This window comes from Phoenix dactylifera, chromosome 10 (genome assembly GCF_051530095.1).
Source record: "Phoenix dactylifera cultivar Ajwa chromosome 10, Ajwa_hap1_PhDact_Kaust_v1.1, whole genome shotgun sequence".
In the NCBI taxonomy this organism is placed as follows: Eukaryota; Viridiplantae; Streptophyta; class Magnoliopsida; order Arecales; family Arecaceae; genus Phoenix; species Phoenix dactylifera.
Window position 1 is genome coordinate 17735170 of NC_143199.1, and position 20591 is coordinate 17755760.

The window sequence follows — 20591 nt, forward strand, 5'->3', positions numbered from 1 at the left end:
TAACATGGCAAGAAAGGATTATAAAAGAGGAGGCGTGGGGCATAAAAAGATTCATGAAAAGATCATTGAAGGCAATTGAGTTCTCCCTTTTTCACGCCATGAAGCAATGGAGTCTTCTTCCTCCTCTTCATCAGCCGCATGGAAGAACACATAGAGAGGAAGGTGTTCCTCTGTTCTCTTCTCCTTCTTGGTCCAAGGAAAGGACTCCTCCTCCTTCTTCCTTCTTCTTCTATGGCAAAGGAAAGAAAAAAAAAGTGTTTCTTTCTTCTCCTTCTTCCTCCTCTTAAGAGCAATCAAGAGTTGATTGCTTAGAGAAGTTCCAACCATCAAAAGGGATCTCTGCAAGGGAGTTAGCACCCCGGTGAGATCACAACCTTGATCGATCCAGATCTTTGTGTGGATACTCGTAGAGGCCGGACACTTGTACGGCTTCAAGCGAACCCGACTTCCATGATCATCAGATAGCGGTGAAGATCTACCCGCTCAAAGGTAAAGATATGATCTTTACTATTGCTTTTATTATAGTTCTTAAATTAATCAAGTTTTAACTTTAATCTTTTTTTTTGATTTCATAACTTTCTGAGTTTGCGAACTCAAATTTTTTTTGAATTCTACCTTTTCTGGAACGTTCATGTGATGAACGACTCCGCGTGTATATTTCTGCTGCAATCGTCGTAACGCATGCGGGAGTAACCCGACAGTGGTATCAGAACCGCAGTTTTGGGATTAAGATTAAAATTAATAGGCTTAAGTAGGATTAGATTAGATCTGAATTTTAATATTTATGTTTGTTGAATTTTCTGTATGCTGAAATTTCAGATTTCAAAAATTTCCGCATGCTGATTTTTGTTTTTCTAATCTTGCATTTGATTTTAATTGTAATGAGATTGCAATAATTAAAATTAAAATTTTTAGATCTGAATTATATGCATAAGATGCATGTGGTAATGATCATGTTAATGTTATATTATTTTCTGAGTTGTAATCTGTGATTGCATGTCAATGGTTGATCGATGTCAATGCATGAGATGCATGACATGATTTGAGTGGTTGATAGATGATTGATCAAAGGGTTGATCATGATCGAATCAAAGGGGCTCAAGATCGAATCAAGAGTTGAAGACGATCTAACTAATTGACGTGCATGACCCAATCATAGATTCATGATCATCACAAGTTATATACTTGTTTTTGATTATGCTTATGATTAGCATATAAATTGATATATGCATGAGATGTATATTGATGCCTAGCAATATTTTTATTTACATGAGATGTGGATAAAAATCTAAACAAATTCGTCATTTACATAAAATGTAAACATATAACAAAACTTTCATATTCACATAAGATGTGAACAAGGGCTAAACAGATATATCATTTATATAAGATGTAAACCACAATCGGGACCTAAATTAAATCTCCTCTTTCAGTCATAGTGAAAGATATTTTAAGCTGACCTATTTTTGATTGATTGATCAATTGGTGTCTAGAAAAATTTAAAGGTGACCGTGCTTGGACGGGGAGCCTCCCATCTACTTATCTGGCCAATTTGGTTAATTATCTTTTATGGATGGCTTAATATTGAAATCACTAGTATGAAAACATAATATTAAGTCTAGCGGTCTTCCACCGTAGTAGAGCTGCTAAAGTCTTCTAGCGTTGATTTGTCTCAGCTTGATATAGTGGGCAAGTTGCATCGGAGGACCGGGTCTCTCTATTGACATGATATGTTGTGGGGGTAAAGGTGGGGTTGGACGCCAATAACTGTTAGATGAGGACCCAATGATGACTTTACTTTTGCAGGATATATGGTGGGTCTGACTTAACCAAGGAATGGGGCTAATAACGGTTAGATGAGGTCCTTATGACTTGGAGACCAAGTTGGCTACAACTTGCTTGAGAAGCATTGTACAAGAGTTGTATATTTTTCATTTATGTGTCGCCAATAACTATTAGACGAGGTGGCATGTAGATTGGTGGGACCATAGTACTCCACTTGAAACCTAGAGTCGCAAGTTTTTGTTTCTCTATCGGAGGAGTGTAAGAGATTTGAGAAAATAGTGGAAGGTGTTTGTTTAAAAGGTCTTAAAACAAATAGAGTTCAAGTACAAATTCTAATTAGAATCTTTACTCTCTGAGGATTATAAAGTCAGCTTCTAAACTCTTAACTCATATCCAAGAGAACAACCATTTGACCAAACTCAATTATAAAGACTGGCTCTACAATTTAAAAATAGTTTTGAAATGTGAGAAATTAGGATATGTGCTAGACCATGAAATCCCTGTGTTACCAGTCCGTCCGATCACTGATCAGCGTAAGACGCATGACAAGTGGACGAACGATGATAATAAAGTGAGGTGCTACATAATGGCATTCATATCCAATGAACTTTAATGCCAGCATGAGAACATGAAGACTATCAGGGATATATTAAGTCACCTGCAAGGGTTGTATGGTAATCAGAGTCGTGCAACACAGTTTGAAGTGTCCAAAAGGCTCTTCAAGACCATGATCATAGTTTGACCATGACAAAGGACTTAGAGGAGCTTGAGAAGCTCGGCATAACCATGCATAAGAAATTGCAAACGGATTTGATGCTACAATCCCTTCCAGCTTCATATGAACAATTTATAGTAAACTACCATATGAACAAGATTATATGCACCAAAATAGAATTGTTAAATAAATTGGTAACTACCTTAGGAACCTTGAAGAGTTCAAGGGGTATCGTTCTCATTGTCAAGTTGGCTTCTACTTCCAAAAGAGAGTCTACCTGGAAGAAGAAGAAGCCTGCGAAGAAGCAGAAGACCGAGAAAAGGCCAAGTAAGGAAGTTCCAAGAAAAAGGCCGATTGAAAGGAAAAGTGTTTCCATTACATCATGGACGGCCATTGGAAGAGGAACTATCCTATATACATGGAAAGCATAAAGAACAAGAAGGATGACACACCTTCAGAAGGTATGTCAGATATGTTCATTATTAAAAGAATATTTAGGAATTATTACCTACTGCTAGCAGAAATTTGATTTCTGTATCTTGCTTAGCACAGAAAGATTTTTATAAGACTACTATTCCATTTATTTGAGAAATAAATTGGTTGCACATGGTTTTATTATTGACAGTCTCTATCACATACATATGGATGTGTCTGTAAATGTATCTAAACAAACAGTAAGTACCATAGGATCCAATAGATCCATAAATGAGATAAATTAAAAGTATTTGTTGCATCTCAAGCTTGGCCATATAGGAGAAAATAGAATAAACAAATTAGAGAAACATGGGCTTCTGGGCTCATTGACTTTTGAGTCATATCCGATTTGTGAATTCCACCTTCAAAAAAAGATAGCCAAATTATCCTTTGTAATATACGGAGGAGGTTCACTAAGATACTTATCGGAGGAGGTTATCCGGCCTCTACAGGTATCCACACGAGGATCTAATCATCTGAGATAGGGTCTTACCGGAGTGCTAGCTCCTTGCAAAGACCTCTCATGACTATCATATAGATCAGAAGATAAAAATCTGTAACATACCTCCTTAAAGAAGAACTCTTTCTTCTTCAACCTTGCTCGCGATGGAGGAAGAGGAAGGAGGAACCTTGCACGTGGATCTTCGTTACCTTGCTACCATGGAAGAAGAGGAGGATGAAGACCCCTTGCTGCCGTGGAGAAGGAGGAAGAAAGAAGAGGAGGCATGGAGAGGAAGAGGAGATAATTAATTCATAACTTCTTCCTGCTATCCTTTTATAGATTGGGTTTAGGGCTCCTCCTAATTTTATTAGGAGTATGAGACTATAACCCACCCTTAGATTAATGCCAAGTGTACAATCCATGACATGTGTCTATTTAATCAATTGATTAATTTTCTAATCACATTAGGATTTCTAATCTAATTAGTAGAATTAATTGATTTGGGAGCATGTATCCTACGACGCCATGTGGACTTTAAAGTCTGCATAGTGTGAACATGATTTAAGTCATATTCATCCTACGACGACATGTGGTTTTTAAAATCCGCACAAATCTTGGTTTAATCAAATTGACCCAATAATGAACCCAAATCAAATTGGGTTCAACCCAATTTGATTTGGCTCATTAAATCAGCCCAATTGCAATCCAATTGCAATCAATTCCACTTAATTCTTCTTCTATTAACTCACTAATATTTAGTGGGTTAATTCAATCACCAATTATATTGATGATTGATTTCTATTATGATTTCAAATCACAATTATGATAGTCTGACTAATTAAATTCCCTATGTGTGTGATCCCGTAGGTTCTATTCTGACTGGTAGTGAGAAATATTGAGATCTCCATCTCAATATCACTGAAACTCCTTTCAATGGACTGAAACGATTTCAGTTCTACTCTTAGGGTTCACTGATCACCAAGTGAATGCCTTCGAGTCTCACAATCTACTAGTGACACCTAGCAGTATGTGGTGGCAACCCAGCAGAATGGAATATCTGAACCTCTTGGTGCAGTTAGCGTATGATACAGTCCCTCTATCATGGATCCCGACGTGACGGAGGTTATGGATATCTCGTCAAATTCCATCGTCTGTCATATGTCAAATTTATACGCCTTCCAGTTCGAGATATGGAAAACTCTTTTTCCAAAATATATGGTCAGGAATTTATCGAACTCAGTCTCATAAATCACATAGGATCACTCCTAATCTATCAAGATCGATAGATCCCATCTAGATGTAACCCTATTCCAAAATGAACCTACTGCAGCCAATTCGCACTACAAGGATCCAAATGACTAGGGCCCAAGTTCACATGCTCGTCAAACTACAGCAACCTCACAGTGAATAGCTGAGGCATCGCAGATCAAAGGACCAGTCATACAACTGCAGCATAAGTAGTCACTGATGAGTGGATAGACATCCATGTGACTACTATCTTTGATCACGCTCAGTACCTTGTTCTCTAACAAGTACTTGCATAATCACTCCAGTGTCTCTACACCGTGGACTCGAGACTCGTCCATCTGACTAAGTGATCTGTGCACTAATCTCAGCGGATCGATCACCGTCCCTCGTGATGGATCCATCTATCAGGAGCATTTAGAAAGTAATCCCTAATGACACATGCCTCAAATTCTCAACTCCTTGAAATTATATGTCATCATCTATTAATTTCTTGGATGATTCATGGACACATACAAACATAAATGAAAAATAAATTGCCCAATCTTATTTATTAATAAGTGTCAAATTACAAATTTATGCCCAGATTACAAATATGCATCAGCCACATTGGCTTCTACGGCATACTTCTAACAGTTCTCCCGCTGCACTTCTTCAACTTCTTTTGCTTGCAAGCTTAGGAGTCTTCTTGACACCAACAACTCACCTTGGACCGCATATTCTTTATCATCCACATCCTCCAATGGTGGCATAGAGTCGGTATCGGACTCGTCGTCGGTTTCGATCTCTCCATTCCCCCTTATCACCATGACTCTTTTGTTCGGGCATTGACTTGCTATGTAACCCCTGCCTTAACATTTAAAACACTTAATGTTACGGTTTTGAGAAGTGGAAGGGCTGAATTTACCTTGAGTGCCATGGTTGGTTGTCTCTTGTTTTGGCTCGAATTTGGATTTTGCAGCTGGTTTCTCCTCTTTCTTCACATGACTCGGTTTCCATGGAAAAAAACTTGAATTATGGGATGCACGTGTACCACCCCTCCTCTTGAGTTGTTGCTCCACCTTGATGGCCATGTGCACCATATCCTCCAATTCCACATAATGCTGCATCTCCACCCGATCATGAATTTCTTGATTCAAGCCATTCAAGAACCTAGCCATAGTAGCCTCTCGGTCTTCTTCGATGTTAGCCCGGATCATAGCAATCTCCATCTTCTGATAATAATCCTCCACACTCCGGTTACCTTGTCTGAGCGTTTGCAATTTATTGTACAACTCCCGGTGGTAATGGCAGGGCACAAATCGCTTCCTCATCACTATTTTTATCTGTTCCCACGTCTCTACCGGTCGTTTCCTATTTCGCCGCTTGTTCAACACTAATTGATCCCACCACACAATAGCATAGTCAGAAAATTCAATGGCAGCAAGTTTTACCTTCTTCATTTTGGAGTAGTTGTGGCAATCGAACACTAACTCTACCTTTTTCCCACTCAAGATAAGCCTCGGGGTCGTTTCTTCCTTGAAACGCTGGAATTTTCATCTTAATACTACCCAAGTTGTTATCTTCCCGATTCCTATCTTCTCTAAACCGCCCTCCATATCTCCTATTGCCAACAACCGAATCCCGATCTTCTTCTTCATCAAAACCAGCCCCATAATACTCTCCATCTTCATCTCTCACTCCCAGATGTTGGACTCTTTCCCTCCTACGCACATTAGGGGCGTTTTGTGGCTTCTCTGCGACCTCCGCTCCCCTCTGGCTCCTCTGATGCGAACCCTGTCAAGAATAACGAGACCCGCCAAACAATAAGAAAACCCAAGAACGCCCACAATCAGGTTTGGTTGGGAGACCTCGACCAGTTGCTTCAACAAAAACAAGAACCTTGGTATATTTGACCTCAACCCATTGTTTAATGCAAAACAAGAACCTTGGTATAAGGAAGACGCCACAAACGGTAGTGGAAATCCGCTTGATAAGTTGATGATGAACGCCACGAAAAATTCCGATAAGTTCAAATAGTCCTTCAAAGAACTAAAAAGAATAAAAAAAACTCCCAATTTTCTGAAAAATATGATCTCCCCTTCGAATAAGCCAAAAGCTTTTTATATACAAAAGGTCCACGAATTTGCAGCTGCGAAAAAAAGGAAAAACCCAAAATAGGCTGCCTTAAATTCACCTAAACAACTAAAAAGGAAACAAGAAATTTTCTGATCCCTTTCTTCTTACACAACCGAAATTATGAACCTAAAATATCAAATAAGGAAAGTAAATGAGCTGTTTTGAAAAGGTTGCTTGAAATTGCAGCCACTTATTCTCCTTGATGAGTCAAAAATGGGAAAGCAACCAAGGATGGAAACTAAGCCCCAATATCATGCCAATTGTGCTGCAATCTTTGAGGATTTCTTTCGGATTATTCCATAGCTTGAATTATGGAATTCCAACCTTGTGGAACATGTTCATCACCTTCAATGGTCCTCCACAAATTTGCTTGAGCCCAAACTTCTTTAACCCGCCCGTTTAATGCCTCCTTGAACACTTTAGCTTGTGCTCTTGTAACCAGCCTAGCTGGAACTTGAACGGGTTCCTTTGTAGTCATGCCATTATTTGCATCATTCTCCTCCTCTTGAAAAGGATTTTCCCTCAAATCATCACGTACATCAAAAGGACTCAAATCAATAATATTGAAAGTAGCATTAACATTGTACTCACAGGGCATATCTAGCTTGTAAGCATTGTCATTGATGCACTCTAAAACTTGGAAAGGACCATCCCCTCTTGGAAGCAGTTTGGAATGTCTTTGCGCCGGAAATCTCTCTTTTCTCATATGCAACCAAACCCAATCTCCGGGTTCAAAAATCAGCTTATGTCGCCCTTTGTTGGCTTGTTTTGCATATTGCTCTGTTCTCCTGTCTATATTGAGCCTTGCCTTCTCATGTATCTGCTTCACAAATTCAGCCTTTTTTCTTTCCAGCCAAATTAACACGCTTAGAAACAGGTAATGGAGATAAATCCAATGGAGTCAAAGGATTAAAACCATAAATAATTTCAAACAGTGAAAACTTAGTAGCAGAATGAATGGCACGATTATAAGCAAACTCAACCTGTGGCAAACAATCCTCCCATGCTTTGATGTTCTTTCTAATTATAGCACTCAACAAAGTAGACAAGGTCCTATTCACTACTTCAGTTTGACCATCAGTTTGTGGGTGACAAGTAGTAGAAAACAAAAGTAGCTCAAGAACTTAGCATCTCTATCCGAAACTTAGCATCAGTTTGGTACCTAGCTTCACCATAAAGTCTTCCAAAAGTAGCTCAAGAACTTAGCATCTCTATCCGAAACAATGGTTCTAGGCATGCCATGTAATCTCACAGTCTTCCTAAATAACAAATCAGCAACATGTGAAGCATCATCCATTTTGTGACATGGAATAAAGTGTGCCATCTCAGAAAATCTATCCACAACCACGAAAATCGAATCTCTTCCACGTTTAGTCCTAGGTAATCCTAACACAAAGTCCATTGAAATATCAATCCAAGGCTCACTAGTAATGGGCAAAGGAGTATACAAACCATTGGGCTGCATCCTGGATTTAGCTTCCCTGTGACACATCTACCACAAATCCGCTCAACATCTCGTTTCATGTGTGGCCAATAGAAGTGTTCCTGCCAAACAGCTAAGGTCTTAGCTACTCCAAATTGTCCCATTAATCCCCCTCCATTGGATTCCTGCACTAACAAATCCCTCAAAGAACAGTTAGTTAGGCACACATAACTTATTTTCTCGAAATAAGAACCCATCATGTCTAAAGAACTTACCACAAGCATTTTTCTCACAAGCCTGGTACTCTTCACAAAATTCATGGTCATCAATGTATAAACATTTAATGTGTTCAAATCCAAACAATTTTGCATCAAGTGTAGAGAGTAATGCATACCTACGAGAAAGTGTGTCGGCGACCACATTCTCCTTTACCTTGCTTATACCGGATGACATATGGAAATGTCTCAATGAACTCTACCCAACGAAAATGCCTTTTATTTGGCTTGTGTTGTTTTAAGGACTCATGATCGGTGTGAATCACGAACTCCTTAGGCCATAGGTAGTGCTACCATGTCTCGAAAGCTCGAACCAATGCATACAACTCCTTGTCATAAGTCGGGTTGTTTAAGGCTGCCTCGCTTAATTTCTCGTTAAAGTAAGCAATTGGTCATCCCTCCTGCAAGAGCTGTGCCAATACTAATACCTGAAGCATCACATTCAATCTCAAACATTTTAGAAAAGTTAGGTAAAGACAATAAGGGGGCGTTGCTTAGCTTCTCTTTGATTAGCTGAAACGCCTTCTCTTATTCTTCTCCCCATCTAAATCTGATGTTCTTCTTGATCACTTCGGTAAGTGGTGCGGCTATGCTACTAAAGTCCTTCACAAACCGCCGGTAAAAACTAGCAAGTCCATGAAAACTACGAACATTGCCTACACTTGTGGGACTTGGCCACTCTTGGATTGCTCGTATCTTCTCTTCAACAACCAGTATGCCTTGTGCACTAACAACAAATCCTAGAAATACAAGCTTATCGGTGCAAAAAGTACACTTCTTCATGTTAGCAAATAACTTTTCTTTCCTAAGCACATCTAAAATCGATTTCAAATGTACGACATGATCATCCAAGTTTTTGCTATAAATGAGTATATCATCAAAATAGACAACAACAAACCTGCCTATAAATGCACGCAAAACATGATTCATAAGTCTCATAAAAGTGCTTGGTGCATTAGTCAAACCAAAAGGCATAACTAACTATTCATACAAATCATATTTTCTTTTAAAAGCAGTTTTCCATTCATCTCCTTCTTTCATTCTAATATGATGATAATCACTCTTTAAATCAATCTTAGAGAACACACAATGATGTGAACCCCGTAAGATAGATTGTTAGAAACCCACGAACAAGTTGATCAATAACCCAAGAAAGTCTGAAAATCAGTTTGGAAGAGATAGAACCTTGACCCGATGTTTAGCAAAACATGAACCAAAGGTATAGAAGGTTGTTGACACCACACCCTAATAGAATCAGGATGATAAGTCACTTGAACGCCACAAGGGTTGCCTTGATAAGTTCTAAGTTCAATGAAGAACCAAAGAAGTGAATAACCTCACAATTTTCATTCCAATTCAGATCTGCCTGTTTACATAAGGAACACCCTTTTTATAGCCCAAAGGAAAACCTACCAGCCTTTAATTAAAGTCTAATCCCTAGAACAATAATAACTCCACTAGTCATAGTTTAGTCTCCTAGGAAATTAATGAAGACAGTTTCCTAGAACATTAATGAAACTCCACTAGTCAAAGTTCAATCTCCTAGGAAATTAATGAAGACAATTTCCTAGAACATTAATGAAGCTCCACTAGCCTTTAGACATTCAGCAATATAAAACTAAATCTAAAAACTCCAGCAATATTTCCACCAAGTAAGCATCTAATTTGGCCTAATAATTGCATGGATCATGTTGACTAGTCCACAAACTCTCTTCACGTCCAAATCCACTCCAATAGCCTCTTGCTGGTTCCAAGCTTCCTCAATCAGCCCATTAAGTGCTTCCTTCATTCTTTTAGCTTTGGACCGAGTGATTGGTCCTCCACCAGTTTGTAATGGATCATCAAGATGTATCGGACCAGAATGCTCCATACATTGCTCCTTGCTTCCCACGGCCTTGGATAGTCCCTCCTTAGGTTGCTTGGTGGCTGCATCTTGGTTTCCATCATTCCCCCTCTCCTGAAAAGGATTCGTCCTCGAATCTTCATCACCTGCATCAAAAAGGGAAAGATCAGAAACATTAAATGTAGTACTAACATTATACTCACCTGGTAAGTCAAGCTTATATGCATTATCATTAATGCGAGCGATGACTTGAAATGGCCCATCTCCTCTAGGGTGCAATCTTTCCTTTCTCATATGCACCCAAACCCAATCTCCTGGTTCAAAGATCACTTTCTTCCGCCCTTTGTTGGCTTGAGTAGCATATTGTTCAGTTCTTTTCTCAATGTTTTGCCTAACTTTCTCATGCAATTGCTTCATCATTTCAGCTTTTCTTTTGCCATCTAAACTAGCACGCTCATCAATAGGTAAAGGTGACAAATCCATTGGAGTTAAAGGATTAAACCCATACACTATTTCAAAAGGAGAAAAGTTAGTAGCAGAATGCACGGATCTATTATAAGCAAATTCAACATGACTCTTCCCAATTCTTCAAATTCTTCTGAATGATGGCACGCAATAAAGTAGATAAAGTTCTATTAACTACCTCGGTTTGCCCATCAGTTTGTGGGTGGCAAGTTGTAGAAAACATGAGCTTAGTACCTAACTTACCCCACAAAGTCTTCCAGAAGTAGCTCAAGAACTTAGCATCTCTATCTGAAACAATGCTCCTTGGCACGCCATGTAGTCGCACTATCTCTTTAAAGAACAAAACTGCAATATGGTTAGCATCATCAGTTTTATGACATGGAATGAAATGTGCTATTTTAGAAAACCTGTCTACAACCACAAAAACAGAATCCATACCCCTTTTTGACCTCGGTAAACCCAACACAAAGTCCATGGAAATATCTACCCAAGGTTCACTAGGTATTGGCAATGGCTTATACAATCCATGAGGTAAAGATCTAGATTTAGCTTGCTTACAAGTGATGCACTTCGCACAAACCCTCTCTACATCTCGTTTCATGTGTGGCCAAAAGAAATGTTCAGCCAAGACATCTAAGGTTTTCCTCACACCAAAGTGTCCCATTAGTCCCCCACCATGAGCCTCTCAAACTAATAACTCTCTCAAAGAACAATTAGGCACACATAATCTATTTTCTCTAAATAGAAATCCCTCATGCCTATAAAATTTTCCAAATGCCGCATGTTCGCAAGCTTCAAACACATTACCAAAGTCAGAACCATTAGAATACAAATCTTTAATGTACTCAAATCCTAACAATTTAGTATTCAAAGTAGAGATCAAAGTGTACCTTCGAGACAAAGCATCCACAACCACGTTTTTCTTACCTTGTTTGTACTTGATCACATAAGGAAATGACTCGATGAACTCCACCCATTTAGCATGGCGTCGGTTCAGCTTACCTTGGCCTTTCAAATGCTTTAAGGATTCATGATCTGTATGAATGACAAACTCCTTGGGCCACAAATAATGCTGCCAAGTCTCCAAGGCTCTTACCAAAGCATACATCTCTTTGTCATAAGTTGGATAGTTCAAAGCTGCCCCATTGAGTTTCTCACTAAAATAGGCGAGGGGTCGGCCTTCTTGCAGCAAGACAGCTCCAATACCTATACCTGAAGCATCACACTCAACTTCGAAAGTTTTAGCAAAATTAGGGAAAGCAAGTAATGGTGCTGAACTTAGTTTTTCTTTGATCAAATTGAAAGCCGATTCTTGTTCACTTCCCCATTTAAATCCAACACTTTTTTTCACAATTTCAGTTAAAGGTGCAGCTAGGGTGCTAAAATCCTTAACGAACCTTCTATAAAAACTAGCCAACCCATGAAAGCTACGTACGTTAGTTATGGTTTTAGGTGTAGGCCACTCACGGATTGCCTTAACCTTCTCTTCATCAACCTCAATTCCCTTAGTACTAACAACATAACCAAGAAATACAATTTGACTAGTACAAAAACTACATTTTTTGAGGTTAGCATACAACTTCTCATCTCGCAAAATACTTAAAACCTTATGCAAATGATCAAGATGCTCATTTAAGCTTTTGCTATAAATCAGAATGTCATCAAAGTATACAACAACAAACTTACCAATAAAAGCACGCAAGATATGGTTCATTAATCTCATGAAAGTACTAGGGGCATTAGTTAACCCAAAAGGCATAACTAACCACTCATATAAACCATATTTAGTTTTAAAAGCAGTTTTCCATTCATCACCCTCACGCATGCGAATTTGATGATAACCAGATTTTAAATCAATCTTAGAAAAGATGCAAGAACCATGCAATTCATCAAGCATATCATCTAACCTAGGAATGGGGTGGCGATACTTTACCGTAATCTTGTTGATAGCCCTACAATCAACGCACATTCGCCAAGTTCCATCCTTCTTAGGCACAAGCAAAACAGGAACAGCACACGGACTCAAGCTTTCTCTAACATGCCCTTTTGCTATCAACTCCTCAACTTGTCTTTGGAGTTCCTTCATCTCCTCGGGGTTACTTCTATAGGCTGGCCTGTTGGGAATTGATGCACCAGGGATGAAATCAATCTGATGCTCTATTCCCCTAAGTGGTGGCAATCCATAGGGAATCTCATTGGGAAAAACATCAGCAAATTCCTGCAAAAGAGGGTTAAGGTCGTTAGTATAAGCCTCCTTGTACAGAAGTACAATCATTGGCTATTTTGAAAAGAAAGCTCTCTTAACTTCACTTTCTTTTGCATAAAAAGCTCCCTTTTTTTTCTTGCTCTTGAGGCTTTTCTTTTTTATCTTTCTTTTTGTTTTTAGCCTCTTTTTCATTTTCATTCTCATTCTTTTTACCACTCCTCTCGGCCTCACTTCTTTTCTCACAATCACTTTTGATTTTCTTTTGATCCTCATACACTTGCCGAGGTGTTAATGGTATAAGAGTTATAGTTTTGCCATTCATTACAAAAGAATATCGATTCTTGAACCCATATAACCTTTCTATCAAATTGCCAAGGTCGGCCCAAAAGAATATGTCCAGCATGCATTGGCACTATATCACAGAGCACCTCATCATGATACCTCCCAATGGAAAATGAAGCCAGCACCTGCTTATTGACCTTAATTTCTCCACAATCATTCAACCATTGAAGCTTATAAGGTCTAGGATGCTTAATAGTAGGTAAGTTCAACTTTTCAACCAAAACAGTGCTTGCTACATTAGTGCAACTACCCCCATCAATTATCATGCTGCATACCTTGTCTTGGATGTGACAACGGGTGTGAAAGATGTTATCTCGCTGTGCATCATCCTCCTCCTTTACTTGCACATTCAAAGCTCTCCTGGTGACAAGGGTTTCACCATTAACCGGATATTCTTCTCCATCACTCTCCTCCAATGGTGGCATGGGCTCTTCATCTTTATCCGATTCACTTGCTGTCTCAACATCCCCATCTTCCCTTAATAACATCACTTTTTTATTTGGACATTGAGATGCAATATGTCCCCTTCCCAAGCACTTAAAACATTTAATATCTCTATTTCTAGAAGTTTGGGAAATAGATTTACCTTATCCAAGCTAGAACCCGCATCCTTGCCTTTGGAAGTTTCAGCCTTACTCTTGGATTCAACCTTGTCATCCTTTTTGCTCCAATTTGATTTCCAAGTGGAAGACCCCAAATTCCGTTCATGCCTTGTTGAACCCTTTCTTTTGAGTTGTCTCTCAACCTTCATGGCCATGTGTACCATGTCCTCAAGCTCCACATAATGTTGCAATTCCACTATATTGGCAATGTCTAGATTCAAGCCTTGCAAAAATCGTGCCATGGTTGCCTCTCGGTCCTCCTCCACATTAGCCTGAATCATGGCTATCTCTATTTCCTTGTGGTACTCTTCCACACTTTTGGACCCTTGAGTTAGGCCTTGCAACCGCTGGTACAAGTCCCTATAGTAATGGGATGGAATGAACCTCCTCCTCATGATAGCTTTCATCTCCTCCCAAGTGTCAATGGGTTTCTCACGGTTTCGACTCCTAGACAAAACAAGTTGATCCCACCAAATAATAGCATAGTCAGTGAACTCAACAACAGCAAGTTTTACCTTTTTTTCTTCGGAATAGTTGTGGCAATCAAAAACCAACTCCACTTTCTTTTCCCATTCCAAGTATGCCTCAGGATTGCTCTTGCCTTGAAATAAAGGAATCTTCATTTTAATGTTTCCCAAGCTGCGATCAACATCATCTACCCGCCTTCCTCTCCAACCACCTCTATCAACTCTAGCATGGTCGGACATGTTATAAGACGCTTTTTTATCAAAAACATCATCGTTCGCATCCTCATGCTCTGGAATTGACGCCTTGCTTGCCTTTGCACATTAGGACCTTCACGTGCATGGTTCCTTTGCAACGCAGCAATGTTCGCATCTTGTCTTTCCAACCTGTCCAAAATTTCACCAAATCTGACTTCCATGCGCTCAAAATGTTGTCGCATAGCTCGTTGTTCCAGTGTCTCTGTCGTCCTTTCTTCCTCGCCACTTGACATCATTGTAGTAACCTGTCAAGAATGTTAAGAAAACCTCACAAGTTCCCCCCCCCCAGGTGTTTTACCCCAATGATATGTCACTCACCAAGTGTTTCACTCTTGCCTTTTACCTCTCAATTCACTTAAATTAGTTCTTCAAGGAACTAGGGAAACTCAAATCAAAGCAATTACCTTGCGATGTACAAACAACTTATCCACGAAACTCAGAGGGTGGACAAGAATTGAAAAGGATCAAGAATAACAAGTCAAATACTTACTTTCTTTTTCAGTTCAAATCTGTTTCAGAATTCCAAACCGAAGCCACACAATTTTTTTTTTTTTTTGCCTCACAATTTTTTTTTCTGATTTTTTTTTATATAAAGCACAATAAAGGCACTTTAAACTTTAAGGAATAGAAATTGAAAATATGGAAAGCAACAATGAAGAAGATGAAAAGGCCAAAATAAAATAAGAAGCACCAAGGATAGAAACTGATTTAGAAGACCTATGCTCTGATACCAGCTGATGTGAACCCCGTAAGATAGATTCTTAGAAACCCACGAACAAGTTGATGAATAACCCAAGAAAGTCTGAAAATCAGTTTGGAAGAGATAGAACCTTGACCCGATGTTTAGCAAAACATGAACCAAAGGTATAGAAGGTTGTTGACGCCACACCCTAATAGAATCAGGATGATAAGTCACTTGAACGCCACAAGGGTTGCCTTGATAAGTTCTAAGTTCAATGAAGAACCAAAAAAGTGAATAACCTCACAATTTTCATTCCAATTCAGATCTGCCTGTTTACATAAGGGATCGCACACTTGACGGAAGTTGCGCGCTCAGTAGGTAGAGCCTCCTTCGGTCTAGACTCCTCTACCTTCTTTCGGTTGTTCTTTCGAACAAGCTAAGGGGTCTCCACCTCATGATCTTCGACCTCCACGGGAATGGAAGTCGAGGCTGTCCTAGGCCTCTTCTTCAGTGTAGGACGAGCTCCGCCGATCTCGGCCGATCTTTTGTTGTACCGGGCGAGAAGGGCTTCGTTGCTCGACACCATCCCTGCAATCTCTGACAAAGAAAAACTCAAGTCTCAGATTAACTGCAAAAAGAAAAAAAGAAGAAGAACAGGAAGCGGAAGTGAAACGAACAACGGTAAAATAATGCACAACTGCCCTTACCCTCAGGGCGTGCCAAGCTCCGGCCGACATTTACTAGGGTCTCCTCACTTAGGAGGCCATTTAGAAGGATATCCCCCTTTAGGCAACGAAGAGCCTGAAGGATTCTCTGCTCGCCCTTGGTTAGTTCAGGGGCTTTATTATTGACCTTGAGAATCGGCTGGCCCCACGTCGGGTTGAACCCCCACAGAAGCTCGAAGGAGAGGAAGAAAAATTTCTCCTTCCACCCACGAATGGAGGAAGGAGAATCTCAGAAGAATGGCCTACCTCCCCAAAGGGCAAAGTATAATCATTTTCCATCTGCGGGGTTAGACTTCAGCATGTAACACCCGCGAAAGACATTGACCGAGGTCGGTATGCCATGAGCTAGGCAGAGAGATAAAAAACCAATGATTATCCTCCACAAGTTCGAAGCGAGCTGCGTTGGGATGAGACCATACATCTTCAGAAGCTCATTCACAAACCCATGCAGGGGGCACCTTAGGCCAGCCCGAAGTGTGTCCACATACACTCCGACTCGACCTAGAGGGGGCCTCGTAACTCTGTCCCACGGACCCACAAATTCAAAGGTGAACTCGCATGGGAAGGGGAGTTGGGTTCGAATCGCACCCAATTCTTCCTTGGTCAGGCTTGACCCAACCACGTCCGGACCATGGCTCACCTCCGGCTCGACCTCCTTCCCACGAGAAGAAGCCCCAGCAGAAGATGAGGTACCGTCAGACATCTTTCCGCCCCCAAAAAAAGAAGAGGAAAACCAAGGAAGAAGAAGAAGAGAAAACAAGCCTTCGGGTAAGCGTGAGTGGAAAACCTATCGTAGTCTCCGTCGAAAGCGCCGACAACTAGAAATGGAGGATCGAGAAAGATCTCCAGAGAGTACTCAGAGGCACCTCCAGAAAATATGAACAACAATCGGAAAGAAGCAAAATGGAGAAAGGAAGAGGCAAAGATTACGATGGCCAAATGAAGGCTTTTAGGCTTCTATCAGGAGTCGACTAGCCTAACCTCAGTGTTGACTCGAGGTCGTGCCAGATAACAACTTTTGTACTAGAGTCGGCTCGAGAAACCTTGGAGTCGACTCGAGTGCAGGGCAAGACTAAAATGATTCCAAACATTATAAAAACTGATCTTAAGAATCCTGAACCATTTTCTAAGTCATCCTAACATATATAACAATATATTTTCTGAAACACTCACTTGAATTCATTAGTATAATATGAAATATACTCAAGTATTTTGGGCTCATCAAAATCAAATAAGGGAACAACAATCACTCAACAATCTTTTTCTTTTTTATGATGACAAAACACTGAGTATATGCAAATAAATTTACACATACTAACAATTGAGTCAAACGAATTTAAAATGAATTCAATATTTAATAATTTTGTTTATTCAAAAGTTGAAGAGTATGGACAACAAACTTTAAAACTTGAGGCTCCTCCTTTCACTTGGAATTGTACAAGCATTCATAATATGCAATCAATTATCTTTATACTTTTCATTCTTTAATTCATAAATGAATTAAAGCTTATATTAGATGAATGAGTCTTGTCTTTATACTTTTCATTCTTTACTTACTCAAAGACTTCTTGGTCTGAATCCATGCTTTAATTCATTTAAAATATCAGAGCTTGATTCAACCAATGTATCAGAGCATAATGATTTTAAACTTTTAAACTAATGCTTGACCCTTGACCCCAAACATTTTCATTATATATTTTTCTTCTCCCCCTCAATCAATGCATAAGGATTTCTTAAATCTTTCTTACTTTCTTCTCCCCATTTTGTCATCAGCAAAAAGAAGATTTCATGCATAGGGAAGTACACAATCATGAAAAGAAGGAAGTGCATTCATTTCATCAAAAGGATTTGATTACATTTGTGATGTAGGAGTAAGTTCAAAATGCACATCACAATATAGAAAAAATCCTAACAGAGATATCTGTCAAAACAGTGGGCACACAAGTAATCCTATTTGTCATCTGAGGTAATATTTTCAGGACTACTAGCCCTAGAAGGAGGACCTTTGGGAAAAGTCTTAAGATATCTAGTATGAGAGGCAATCCGTGTGCGTCGAGTGGGCTGAGAAGGCCTGCTGGATATCACTCTAGAAGGACGACCTCTGGAAGATGATCCTGCTGACCGTCTCTCTAGGCTGGTGGCAATCCTTTCTACATTAGTCACAAGGTGCTGGAGTCGTTCTTCCTGAGGGCGAACTATAGCCTCAATCCTCTAGATACCTTCTTATATTCTCTCTGTTAGTTTGATATCCATTTCATCTGTAATCATCTTGATCATCCTCCGTATCTGATCATTGTCCAATCTCACAGAGGATGCAACTAGCTGTTGTTCATATGAATAGTGTCTTACACGCGACAACCTCAATCCACTTGGACACATAGTCAACAGCAAGGAGTATGTACTGGTGCCCAAACAACATAGGAAAAGGACCCATAAAATCAATACCCCAAACATCAAAAATTTCTATATTTAAGATCAGGTTCAGGGGCATCTCATTTCTTCTTGAAATTTTTCCTAGTCTTTGACATCGGTCATATGCTTTACAATATTCGTGTGAGTCATGAAATAGTGTGGGCCAACAGAATCCGCACTGCAAAACCTTTGCAGCAGTCTTTTTACCACTGAAAAGACCACCACAAGCATGGTCATAACAAAAGGAAAGGACTTTCCTTTGTTCGTATTCAGGGATACACCGTTGGATGATATGATCAGGGCAGTATTTAAATAAGTATGGTTCATCCCAAAAATACCACTTCACACGAGCTAGGAAGCGAAATTTCTCCTGCTTGGTCTAAGAGCTGGGCATTTGGTATGGGAAATCATCATTAGTTGTTCATCAAGAAAAGTTTCGGATACAGGTAAGGATTCTGCAAATGACTCAACAATCAGTCTGGACAAGTGGTTAGCCACTACATTTTCAGATCCTTTTTAATCTAGGATTTCGAGATCAAATTTCTGGAGCAGTAGGATCCAACGAATGAGCCTTGCCTTAGCATCCTTCTTCGTGAGAAAGTACTTAAGGGCAGCATGATCAGAATAAACAAGAACCTTAGATCCTATAAGGTAGGGACGAAATTTATCTAGAGCAAAAACGACCGCCAACAATTCCTTTTTAATGGTGGAATAGTTGAGTTGGGCGTCATTCAGGGTTTTGCTCGCATAATGAATAACATGGGGAAGCTTCCCCACTCGCTGACCCAAGACGGCACCATGGCGTAATCAGATGCACCACACATGATTTCAAAAGGACGACTCCAATCAGGAGACCCTATGATGGGTGCGGAAGTCAATTCAAATTTCAATCTTTCGAAAGCAGTTATATAAGTTGGTGAAACATTGAAAATAGCATCTTTAGCTAACCAAATCACATAAGGATTTTAATATTTTGCTAAAATTCTTGATAAAGCAGCAGTAAAAACCCGCATGCCCTAAAAAAGATCGAATTTCTCTAACAGTCTTGGGAGGTGGCAATTTAGCAATTAATTCTACTTTGGCCTTATCCACCTCAATTCCCCTTTGTGACATAATGTGTCCAAGAATAATACCTGATTCTACCATAAAATGATACTTCTCCCAGTTAAGAACTAAGTTTTTCTCTTTACAACGCTCTACAACAAGTGTCAAGTGGTGCAGACATTCATCGAAATTTGATCCAAATACAAAAAAATCATCCATGAAAATTTCTAAAAATTTCTCCACGTCGGAGAAAATACTCATCATACACCACTGAAATATAGCCGGTGCATTGCATAGCCCAAAAGGCATGCGACGATAGGCAAAAGTGCCATAAGGACCGGCGAACGTGGTTTTCTTTTGATCCTCACGTGCGATAGGGACTTGGTTATATCCTCACGTGCGATAGGGACTTTCCATCAAGGAAATAATAATGAGAGTGGCCAGCTAGACGTTCTAGCATTTGATCGATGAAGGGTAGAGAAAAATGGTCTTTTCTAGTTATGGCATTAAGCTTCCTATAGTCGATGCATACGCGCCATCCTTTTTTGGATTCGAATAGGGACTAACTCATTGTGATCATCTTTTACCACGGTGATACCAGACTTCTTGGGTACGACTTGAACTGGGCTTACCCACTGACTAAAAGCTTGATGACCTCGGCTCGAACTACATCCTTCATGATTAAGTCGCCTTTGTGGTTCTCTAGAGATTTTTGCATCCTCTTCTAGGTGGATTTTATGTTGGACCTCAGAAGGACTAATCCCCTTGATATCAGCTATAGACCAACCGATAGCTTCCTGATTCTTCCGAAGGATACTTAACAACTTCTCTTCCTGTTCTTTAGTCAGATTCGATGCGATTATAACAGGTAAGGTCTTGTTGTCTCCAAGAAATGTATACTTCAAGTTTTCGGGAAGGTCTTTAAGTTCTAGCTGGGGAGATTTGACATTGGATGGCACTAGCTGAGATTCCGAAATAAGCAATGATTCAAACTTGGTAGCCCATATGCTAGTATCCATCACAGGAATGGAATCTAACAGTGTATTTACCTCCTGACTTGATTCACAATCT

The 20591-nt window shown here is 39.7% G+C and overlaps 1 pseudogene; it reads right to left on the bottom strand.

The window, feature by feature from the left end:
• Positions 1–9744: 9744 nt before the first annotated feature.
• LOC149752705 (uncharacterized) lies at positions 9745–14642 on the bottom strand (annotated as a pseudogene).
• Between the last annotated feature and the right edge of the window lie 5949 nt (positions 14643–20591).